This window comes from Lynx canadensis, chromosome C2, assembly GCF_007474595.2.
Source record: "Lynx canadensis isolate LIC74 chromosome C2, mLynCan4.pri.v2, whole genome shotgun sequence".
NCBI classification, from domain to species: Eukaryota; Metazoa; Chordata; class Mammalia; order Carnivora; family Felidae; genus Lynx; species Lynx canadensis.
Genome location: NC_044311.2, coordinates 127,996,467 through 128,009,068, shown reverse-complemented (window position 1 = coordinate 128,009,068; position 12,602 = coordinate 127,996,467).

The following is a 12,602-nucleotide window of genomic DNA, read 5'->3' as shown; positions in this document are numbered from 1 at the left end:
ATTGCTACCTTATTACCAAAGACATCAAGAGCCCTGTTTCATTTCTCCCATTTCTTGAATAAAGATTATTAAAATAGTTAACTGCAGAACTTCTTGAATGCATCCATCTCAAAATGGGACCCCCACTTCTATGTTCTTGCTTAGAGTCAACCAGTCCAAGTTAAAACCCTATAAGAGATCCTCTTCTTTTCCATGGTCTTTCCAAATGCCCCCACAATAATTCTGGTATGTGTTCTCTTTTGCTTCAGGAAACTAATAAACCTAATCCAATTCCCAGACCCAACTTCAATGTTGGGGGCAGGGAGAGGTTCTTCCACACATAACACCATCAGGGCATCTAAGATACCCAATCAATTCTAACACTGTCTACCTGGAGGTAACATCAGATTAAAGGTTGAAGGTTAAAGGTTCAATTCTATAAGTCTGGCCCTCTACAGCACACTTAAATAATAGTCACAAGTCCTAGGCTGTTATACTTCTGATGACCAGCTACAGATTGGAGGTTCCAACAACCTCTTCCTTGGGTTCAATTAATTTACTAGAACAGTTAACAGAACCCATGGAAACACTTTATGTTGTCAAGTTTATTAAAGGATACGAATCAACAGTCAGATGAAAACATACATAGGGTGAGGTCCCTAACAAGTTTCTGTCCACATAGAGCTTGGGGTCTGTCTTGATGGCACATGAAAGTGTTCTGGTTCCCCAGGCATGAAAGTTCTCAAAATATCAGTCCAAAAAGCTCTTGTCTTGGGTTTTTATGGAGACTTCATCACATAGTCATGATTGACTAAGTCATTGGCCATTCACTGATTCAACCTTCATCCCCTCTTCCCTCCCTGGAGGTCAGGAGGTTGGGACTGAATGTTCCAACCCTTTAATCACATGGTTGATCCTCCTGGCTACAATTCCCCTGCTCCTTTTGCACGTGGTCCAAAAGTCACCTCCATTAATAAGACACTCATTCACATTTATGGCTGTGAAGAATTTTCAGAAACTGTGGATAAAACCAAACACACCTGAAATATATATTCTGGTCACTGAATGAACAAATATACATTTATTATAAATCATTTTATCATGCTTCACTTTCTTACATTGCATTTGTGTTTTTGGGTGTCTTTGGTCAATGGGCTTCCACAAATAAAAGAGATCAGTTCTTAGAATCAATAGGCTTGGTCAAATAAATAAGATTTCCTTTTTCCATGAAGCTGGCATACAGTATACCTGACCAGAGTTAGACTTTGGTCCAGAACATTGATAGGAGCTAATTGATGAAGCTAAGTGGCCCTAGATACAAAGTTCAGAAAGACTGAGGGCTAGGAAGTCAAGAAAGGTAACTATAGCCCAAGATCAATTATACCATAGTTTTCCAATTTCATTTATATTTTATATTAGGATTATAGAGACTTGAAATTGCAGTGGTCTTTTAGGTAATACAGTATGGGAGTCAGGCACTATGTTAGTTTGAATGTTTCATCTTAATGTCAATTTTGTTGTAAATATGTTTCAAAAGATTTAAGATGATTTTAATGGTTTTTTTAATGTGTCTCTGTTTTCTTGTATAAAAGAAAGTCCAGAGCTTGTAATCATTATCTGAAAGATTCTATCCTCAACCCATAGGCATTTATGTTTGATATAAATTTTCTTAGCTAAGCTCTCATGGACTGCTAGGTTTGTTACGAAGACAGTATGAGCAGAAGAAATGCATTGCTTCATCCCCCCAAATTTCCTCATAACACATAAATATTCTACAACATTTAAAACATGGGATGCAATCCACTGTAAGTATAATCCTGAGGCTGTTTCTAGGCCTCTCTGTTTATTTACCAAAAAAAGTGAAATGAAAAGAAACGCAGCACCTACACCTCATTATAAATTCCTGACTGAGCAGCGAAGGTGCAGCTGCTAGCTATTCATCACCTAAACTTGGCTTTGTTTCTATTGACAGATCATTTTAATAACCACAATTCTCCAGTTGATGTAAAGTATTCCACATTTCCATGCTTGAGCAATTTATTATCTAACTGCCTAAAATAGGAAATTTTATTTCTACGCTTCTCCCTGGTAATTCTTCTTCCCAGTACATTTTTTTTTCTCTTAAAAGTGCACTGAATAACCATGTTGCCTTTTCAAAAAAAAAAAAAAAAAAATTCAGTCTGACAGTTTAGTCAGACTTGACAGACAATGTGAACCTGTTTAAACAGAAGGTACTGGTGTCATGTGACCTGTGGTACCAGAGAGCTGTTTCTTACGTTGGTTGAGCCTACTAGTGATCTCTTCTGTCTGAATTTATAGGATGTTTACATGAAGCAATTTTTGAAAATGTGGAAAAACTAACACATACAAACCAGGGACAGTGTTCAGTTTTGCTCTGAGGAGAAAGATAGATGTGTGTCCACTGCCTCACATCTTCCAGTTGATCAACCTCTCTCTCAAGCCTTCCATCCCTTCTGTTTAATGAGAGGTGGAAAACAGCACTAATTCTTTTTATCATGGTTGGTCTAAGAATCAATACAGCAATGACATTATTTTGAGCAGTAAGGCATCTCTCCCGTATTGTACTCTAAGTTAATGATGTGACAAGATCCTAGAGAAAATACATCCTGTTTTGTTTATGACAACAAATGAGGCTTGGGTTGTCAACTTGTTCATTTTATATATTGAGCTATGAAGCTGAAAAATACTTACTACCCAGGAAACAAGAAATCACAATGTTTTGTAGAGATGAACTTCATCACATCTCTTTCATGCCATTAACTAGCCAAGTGCAAACTGACTTGAGAATGACCTGATAAAGTTTATATTTTTAGTCTGAGATGATGGCTCAAAAGGCTATTTTCATTGCCCTTGATGATTTTTTTCATTCATTGCGTTTCCTTATTTCTTGCTAAAGCTATTTTGCTAAAGGCTACAATATACTGAAGAATTAGAGCTAGTAGGGTAGAAGTAAGTTGGCTTTGAAGCTAAGTGGCCAGACTGCCTCCCTCTGGCAAAAATGTCTCCTTATGATGAAGCAGAATTCCTTTATAATAGGCCTGGTGAACTTCTAAGAGATTACCCAAGTGTCAAAACCCCGTTTAGAATGTACTTAGGATGCCATTTTGAAGGAAGAAAATGCCATGTTTGTTCAAGTAAGCCTTAAAAATAACATTCAAGCTTTACTTTCTTTTCCCTCCTGCAGGCAAGGCAGAATGAAGTTAAGGATAAAGAAAACCTATAATCAGCATCAGAGAAAGGGCTCATAACTATACACTTTTGCAATATAAGAAAGAATTTGGGGAAAGGAGCCTAAATAACTTATCTGTCTGGCTTCACCAACTTCATGTTAAATATAAGGTTGTGACCTTTTAGTAGTCAAATCAATATGGCTTTGACACAGACTCCTTGAATTGAGGAGCTCTTATTCTATTTCTTGGCTTCTCTTCTTCAGATACTCTCCAAAGCCCACTAGAGTTAGTTCTGACCAAGTGTAAACCAATCCTGGTTACTGTCATTGGAAAGTCTTACTGATCTAAGGTAGTGTCCATTACCAACATTAGTTTATCATCAAGACCTGGGCAGACTAAATTGTTTGGATCAATATTAACTGACCATGTCTCTATACCCCCCCTCATAGTTCCTCAGGATGTAAGGTTAAGAAACTTATAATCAGCTACGTACTCTGCCAGTCCTTTACTGCTTTTTAAATGTGTAGTATGTGTTCCTTTTTTTTTTTTAAACAAAGAAATACATATAATGAACAAGATAAGCCAATAGTGCACAAGGAATTTCCCAAAAACCTCTACTATTTCTCCCCAAGTGACCTATTGTAGAAGCTACTAATATTCCAATTTATTTATTTACTTATTTCAAGAAAAAATATCACTTATAAGATTATTGTGTGGCTCTTGATAAACTCAGCTTATATAACTCTACACAATCCATCAATATTTCTGTTCCAATTTATAAGACTTCAAGTTTTATCCCTGAATGATAGGTGGGTATTTGTCCTATATGTATGCAACTGAAGGACTCTTCCTGGTGCTTCTCCCAAAGTAGAGAAACCTTAGCTTCAAAGGTAAACTATACATTCTAAAAATCCATGCTGTCAGGCAAGCCAAAGAGGCAGTCCTTTATTAAAGTCAAAATGAAATAACAACATACATTCAAACAAACCATATTCCTAAATCATTTTTACTGGGTATCAACTTATGCAATATGTGTTATTTACCTTAGTGCTTGATACATGGCATTGCTGATGTCATCTCAGGAACACTACAGAAGTCTGTCATCCTTGCCTAAAATAAAATGGATCTGATATTTTTTAAAGAAATATTTTTGGAGGCGCAGGAAGATGGCGGCGTAGGAGGACGCTGGGCTCACCGCGCGTCCTGCTGATCACTTAGATTCCACCTACACCTGCCTAAATAACCCAGAAAACCGCCAGAGGATTAGCAGAACGGAGTCACCGGACCCAAGTGCAGACGAGAGGCCCACGGAAGAGGGTAGGAAGGGCGGCGAGGCAGTGCGCGCTCCACGGACTGGCGGGAGGGAGCCGGGGCGGAGGGGCGGCTCGCCAGCCAAGCAAAGCCCTCGAGTCCGGCTTGCAAAAGCGGAGGGGCCTGACGGACTGTGTTCCAACAGCAAGCGCGACTTAGCGTCTGGGAGGTCATAAGTTAACAGCTCTGCTCGGAAAGCGGGAAGGCTGGAGGACAAAGGGAGGGTGAGCTGCGGAGCCCCCGGACGACAGAGCTCAGTTTGACGGGGAACAAAGGCGCTCGCCAGCGCCATCTCCCCCGCCCATCCCCCAGCCAAAATCCCAAAGGGAACCGGTTCCGGCCAGGGAAATTGCTCGCTCCGCGCAAACACCCAACTCTGTGCTTCTGCGGAGCCAAACCTCCGGCAGCGGATCTGACTCCCTCCGGCTGCCACAGGGCCCCTCCTGAAGTGGATCACCTAAGGAGAAGCGAGCTAAGCCTGCCCCCCCTCCCGCCGTGCACCTTGCCTTCCCACCCCAGCTAATACGCCAGATCCCCAGCATCACAAGCCTGGCAGTGTGCAAGTAGCCCAGACGGGCCACGCCACCCCACAGTGAATCCCACCCCTAGGAGAGGGGAAGAGAAGGCACACACCAGTCTGACTGTGGCCCCAGCGGTGGGCTGGGGGCAGACATCAGGACTGACTGCGGCCCCGCCCACCAACTCCAGTTATACACCACAGCACAGGGGAAGCGCCCTGCAGGTCCTCACCACACCAGGGACTATCCAAAATGACCAAGCGGAAGAATTCCCCTCAGAAGAATCTCCAGGAAATAACAACAGCTAATGAGCTGATCAAAAAGGATTTAAATAATATAACAGAAAGTGAATTTAGAATAATAGTCATAAAATTAATCGCTGGGCTGGAAAACAGTATACAGGACAGCAGAGAATCTCTTGCTACAGAGATCAAGGGACTAAGGAACAGTCACGAGGAGCTGAAAAACGCTTTAAAGGAAATGCAAAACAAAATGCAAACCACCACAGCTCGGATGGAAGAGGCAGAGGAGAGAATAGGTGAACTAGAAGATAAAGTTATGGAAAAAGAGGAAGCTGAGAAAAAGAGAGATAAAAAAACCCAGGAGTATGAGGGGAAAATTAGAGAACTAAGTGATACACTAAAAAGAAATAATATACGCATAATTGGTATTCCAGAGGAGGAAGAGAGAGGGAAAGGTGCTGAAGGGGTACTTGAAGAAATAATAGCTGAGAACTTCCCTGAACTGGGGAAGGAAAAAGGCATTGAAATCCAAGAGGCACAGAGAACTCCCTTCAGACGTAACTTGAATCGATCTTCTGCACAACATATCATAGTGACACTGGCAAAATACAAGGATAAAGAGAAAATTCTGAAAGCAGCAAGGGGTAAACGTGCCCTCACATATAAAGGGAGACCTATAAGACTCGTGACTGATCTCTCTTTTGAAACTTGGCAGGCCAGAAAGAATTGGCACGAGATTTTCAGGGTGCTAGACAGCAAAAATATGCAGCCGAGAATCCTTTATCCAGCAAGTCTGTCATTTAGAATAGAAGGAGAGATAAAGGTCTTCCCAAACAAACAAAAACTGAAGGAATTTGTCACCACTAAACCAGCCCTACAAGAGATCCTAAGGGGGATCCTGTGAGACAAAGTACCAGAGACATCACTACAAGCATAAAACATACAGACATCACAATGACTCTAAACCCGTATCTTTCTATAATAACACTGAATGTAAACGGATTAAATGCGCCAACCAAAAGACATAGGGTATCAGAATGGATAAAAAAACAAGACCCATCTATTTGCTGTCTACAAGAGACTCATTTTAGACCTGAGGACACCTTTAGATTCAGAGTGAGGGGATGGAGAACTATTTATCATGCTACTGGAAGCCAAAAGAAAGCTGGAGTAGCCATACTTATATCAGACAAACTAGACTTTAAATTAAAGGCTGTAACAAGAGATGAAGAAGGACATTATATAATAGTTACAGGGTCTATCCATCAGGAAGAGCTAACAATTATAAATGTCTATGCGCCGAATACCGGAGCCCCCAAGTATATAAAACAATTACTCATAAACAGAAGCAACCTTATTGATAAGAATGTGGTAATTGCAGGGGACTTTAACACCCCACTTACAGAAATGGATAGATCATCTAGACACACAGTCAATAAAGAAACAAGGGCCCTGAATGAGACATTGGATCAGATGGACTTGACAGATATATTTAGAACTCTGCATCCCAAAGCAACAGAATATACTTTCTTCTCGAGTGCACATGGAACATTCTCCAAGATAGATCATATACTGGGTCACAAAACAGCCCTTCATAAGTTTACAAGAATTGAAATTATACCATGCATACTTTCAGACCACAATGCTATGAAGCTTGAAATCAACCACAGGAAAAAGTCTGGAAAACCTCCAAAAGCGTGGAGGTTAAAGAATACCCTACTAACGAATGAGTGGGTCAACCAGGCAATTAGAGAAGAAATCAAAAAATATATGGAAACAAACGAAAATGAAAATACAACAATCCAAACGCTTTGGGACGCAGCGAAGGCAGTCCTGAGAGGAAAATACATTGCAATCCAGGCCTATCTCAAGAAACAAGAAAAATCCCAAATACAAAATCTAACAGCACACCTAAAGGAAATAGAAGCAGAACAGCAAAGGCAGCCTAAACCCAGCAGAAGAAGAGAAATAATAAAGATCAGAGCAGAAATAAACAATATAGAATCTAAAAAAACTGTAGAGCAGATCAACGAAACCAAGAGTTGGTTTTTTGAAAAAATAAACAAAATTGACAAACCTCTAGCCAGGCTTCTCAAAAAGAAAAGGGAGATGACCCAAATAGATAAAATCATGAATGAAAATGGAATGATTACAACCAATCCCTCAGAGATACAAACAATTATCAGGGAATACTATGAAAAATTATATGCCAACAAATTGGACAACCTGGAAGAAATGGACACATTCCTGAACACCCACACTCTTCCAAAACTCAATCAGGAGGAAATAGAAAGCTTGAACAGACCCATAACCAGCGAAGAAATTGAATCGGTTATCAAAAATCTCCCAACAAATAAGAGTCCAGGACCAGATGGCTTCCCAGGGGAGTTCTACCAGACATTTAAAGCAGAGATAATACCTATCCTTCTCAAGCTATTCCAAGAAATAGAAAAGGAAGGAAAACTTCCAGACTCCTTCTATGAAGCCAGTATTACTTTGATTCCTAAACCAGACAGAGACCCAGTAAAAAAAGAGAACTACAGGCCAATATCCCTGATGAATATGGATGCAAAAATTCTCAATAAGATACTAGCAAATCGAATTCAACAGCATATAAAAAGAATTATTCACCATGATCAAGTGGGATTCATTCCTGGGATGCAGGGCTGGTTCAACATTCGCAAATCAATCAACGTGATACATCACATTAACAAAAAAAAAGAGAAGAACCATATGATCCTGTCAATCGATGCAGAAAAGGCCTTTGACAAAATCCAGCACCCTTTCTTAATAAAAACCCTTGAGAAAGTCGGGATAGAAGGAACATACTTAAAGATCATAAAAGCCATTTATGAAAAGCCCACAGCTAACATCATCCTCAACGGGGAAAAACTGAGAGCTTTTTCCCTGAGATCAGGAACACGACAGGGATGCCCACTCTCACCGCTGTTGTTTAACATAGTGCTGGAAGTTCTAGCATCAGCAATCAGACAACAAAAGGAAATCAAAGGCATCCAAATTGGCAAAGATGAAGTCAAGCTTTCGCTTTTTGCAGATGACATGATATTATACATGGAAAATCCGATAGACTCCACCAAAAGTCTGCTAGAACTGATACATGAATTCAGCAAAGTTGCAGGATACAAAATCAATGTCCAGAAATCAGTTGCATTCTTATACACTAACAATGAAGCAACAGAAAGACAAATAAAGAAAATGATCCCATTCACAATTGCACCAAGAAGCATAAAATACCTAGGAATAAATCTAACCAAAGATGTAAAGGATCTGTATGCTGAAAACTATAGAAAGCTTATGAAGGTAATTGAAGAAGACTTAAAGAAATGGAAAGACATTCCCTGCTCATGGATTGGAAAAATAAATATTGTCAAAATGTCAATACTACCCAAAGCTATCTACACATTCAATGCAATCCCAATCAAAATTGCACCAGCATTCTTCTCGAAATTAGAACAAACAATCCTAAAATTCATATGGAACCACAAAAGGCCCCGAATAGCCAAAGGAATTTTGAAGAAGAAGACCAAAGCAGGAGGCATCACAATCCCAGACTTTAGCCTCTACTACAAAGCTGTCATCATCAAGACAGCATGGTATTGGCACAAAAACAGACACACAGACCAATGGAATAGAATAGAAACCCCAGAACTAGACCCACAAACGTATGGCCAACTCATCTTTGACAAAGCAGGAAAGAACATCCAATGGAAAAAAGACAGCCTCTTTAACAAATGGTGCTGGGAGAACTGGACAGCAACATGCAGAAGGTTGAAACTAGACCACTTTCTCACACCATTTACAAAAATAAACTCAAAATGGATAAAGGACCTAAATGTGAGACAGGAAACCATCAGAACCTTAGAGGAGAAAGCAGGAAAAGACCTCTCTGACCTCAGCCGTAGCAATCTCTTACTCGACACATCCCCAAAGGCAAGGGAATTAAAAGCAAAAGTGAATTACTGGGACCTTATGAAGATAAAAAGCTTCTGCACAGCAAAGGAAACAACCAACAAAACTAAAAGGCAACCAACGGAATGGGAAAAGATATTTGCAAATGACATATCGGACAAAGGGCTAGTATCTAAAATCTATAAAGAGCTCACCAAACTCCACACCCGAAAAACAAATAACCCAGTGAAGAAATGGGCAGAAAACATGAATAGACACTTCTCTAAAGAAGACATCCAGATGGCCAACAGGCACATGAAAAGATGTTCAGCGTCGCTCCTTATCAGGGAAATACAAATCAAAACCACACTCAGGTATCACCTCACGCCAGTCAGAGTGGCCAAAATGAACAAATCAGGAGACTATAGATGCTGGAGAGGATGTGGAGAAACGGGAACCCTCTTGCACTGTTGGTGGGAATGCAAATTGGTGCAGCCGCTCTGGAAAGCAGTGTGGAGGTTCCTCAGAAAATTAAAAATAGACCTACCCTATGACCCAGCAATAGCACTGCTAGGAATTTATCCAAGGGATACAGGAGTACTGATGCATAGGGGCACTTGTACCCCAATGTTCACAGCAGCACTCTCAACAATAGCCAAATTATGGAAAGAGCCTAAATGTCCATCAACTGATGAATGGATAAAGAAATTGTGGTATATATACACAATGGAGTACTACGTGGCAATGAGAAAAAATGAAATATGGCCCTTTGTAGCAACGTGGATGGAACTGGAGAGTGTAATGCTAAGTGAAATAAGCCATACAGAGCAAGACAGATACCATATGGTTTCACTCTTAGGTGGATCCTGAGAAACTTAACAGGAACCCATGGGGGAGGGGAAGGAAAAAAAAAAAAAAAAGAGGTTAGAGTGGGAGAGAGCCAAAGCATAAGAGACTGTTAAAAACTGAGAACAAACTGAGGGTTGATGGGGGGTGGGAGGGAGGGGAGGGTGGGTGATGGGTATTGAGGAGGGCACCTTTTGGGATGAGCACTGGGTGTTGTATGGAAACCAATTTGTCAATAAATTTCATAAAAAAAAAAGAAAAAAAAAAGAAAAAAAAAAAAGAAATATTTTTATTACCCCATACACAAAGATAAACTCAAAATTGATTAAAGACCTAAATGTGAGACCTGAAACAGTAAGTCCTAGAAGGAAGCCTTAGTAATCTTTTTGATTACTTTTTTTTAATTATCATTTGTTTGCCTTGACAACATATTTCTAGATATGTTTCTTTAGGCAAGGGAACAGAAAAACAAAAATAAACTCTTGGGAGTACATCAAAACAAAAAGTTTTAGCACAATGAAGGAAACTAACAACAAAATGAAAAGGCAACCTACTGAATGGGGGAAGTATTTGCAAATAATATATCTGCTAAAGGGTCAACATCCAAAATATATAAAGAACTTACACAATCCAATACCAAAAAATAAATAATCCAATTGAAAAAAAGACAGGGAACCTGAATAGGCATTTTTCCAAAGAAGACATATATATGGCCAACAGACACATGAGAAGATGCTCAGTATCAGTAATTATCAGTGAAATGCAAATAAAAACCAGGAGATATCACCTGACACCATACAAGACAGGGTGCTCAACACTAGTTGCTGTAACAAATAACCCACAAACCTCAATGGTTTAACACACACCACACACACACACCACACTAACACACACACACACTCACACTCAAGCATGCAAACACACACATACACACACATGCACATATACATCACAATCTCAAGTCTGATGTAGACTGGATGTGTCTCCTGGGCAAGATTCTTCTCCAACTTTGTGATTTGAAGATTCTGGCTCTTTTCACCATGTGACTCAGTCATGTCTAAGTTTTTTGCATTTGTCCTCAGGGCAAATGGGAGAGGACATTCTAGCTGAGTATCTCTGGGAGATTTTATTTTATTTTACTTTATTTTTTTTTAATTTTTTAATGTTTATTCTTTGAGAAAGAGAGAGAGCATGAGCAGGGGAGGGACAGAGAGAGGGAGACACAGAATCAGAAGCAGGCTCCAAGCTCTGAGCTGTCAGCACAGAGCCTGACGCAGGGCTCGAACTGATGAAACACCAGATCATGACCTGAGCCAAAGTCGGAAGCTTAACCGACTGAGCCACCCAGGCACCCTATTTTATTTTTCTAATTAATTTTTTAATGTTTATTTTGAGAAAGAGAGAACGAGTGTGCACATGTGCACACGAACGAATGGGGGAGGAGCAGAGAGAGAGGGAGAGAGAAAGCATCCCAAGATGCATGCAGGGCTCCATCTCAAGAACCATGAGATCATGACCTGAGCTGAAATCAAGAGTCTGGGCACTTAACTGACTGAACCACCCAGGCACCCCTCTGGGAGATTTTAGTATATAGGACAGGAAGTAGCAAATATCGCTTCCACTCACATTTCATTAGATAAAACTAATCAGATGGATCTCTAAGCTAACCTCAAAAGAATCTTTGAAATTTCCTTCCCGCATACTCAGCAAGAGAAAATGGAATGGGTGAGTAACCAGGGTCTGCTGCAATGCTCTTGACAACAGGAAGTTTCTGCTGCATTATTGTGAAGTTGTGAAGCTCTTTATAACCAACTAGGTGTGATCGGAAAGCCTAATGTAAATGCTGATCTCATCACAAATCCTGTGCAACTCATTTCAGAAACCTAACTAAACACATTACAGTATTTTAGCAAGGATGATAGGCCATTTATTGAAACTACACCTGGACCATCAAACTTCTCATTGCTTTGGCCTAGGATGGGAGATGTTGGGCAACTATTCAGAGAGATACAGCATGAAGTGGTAAAATTTTGTGGGAGGGTAATTGGTTGGCCCTGGCCTCTTTTCGTGAACAGAACTTGTAAATATCCTCTAGCAATAAGAAGTAATTCCTTGAAGCTCTTTGGAAAAGAATAAATCCTAAAGAGTTAGAGGAAATGAACCATTTTTAAAAATTTTTTCTTAATGTTTATTTATTTTGAGAGAGAGAGAGAGAGAGAGGACAGAGTATGAGTGGGGGAGGGACAGAGAGAGAGGGAGATACAGGATCTGAAGCAGGCTCCAGGCTCTGATATGTCAACCCAGAGCCCGACACGGGGCTCGAACTCACGGATCACATGACCTGAGCCGAAGTCTGCTGCTTAGCTGACTGAGCCATCCAGGCACCCTGGGAATATAAACCATTTTGAGTTCGTTTCAGGGCATGGGGTCACTGTGAGTATGTGGGTGGGTGTCAGGTAGTTTTGGAGCAGTTATTCTGAGTGGGCTAGTGTTGGTCACTCAGATTGTGCTCTAACTGCAACCCTTGAAGATGAGTGTCTCAGCCTGGCCACAAGGTTTGAAGCAGGGACAGAGGAAAACCAGAAGGAGGGTTTCATGAACCCAAG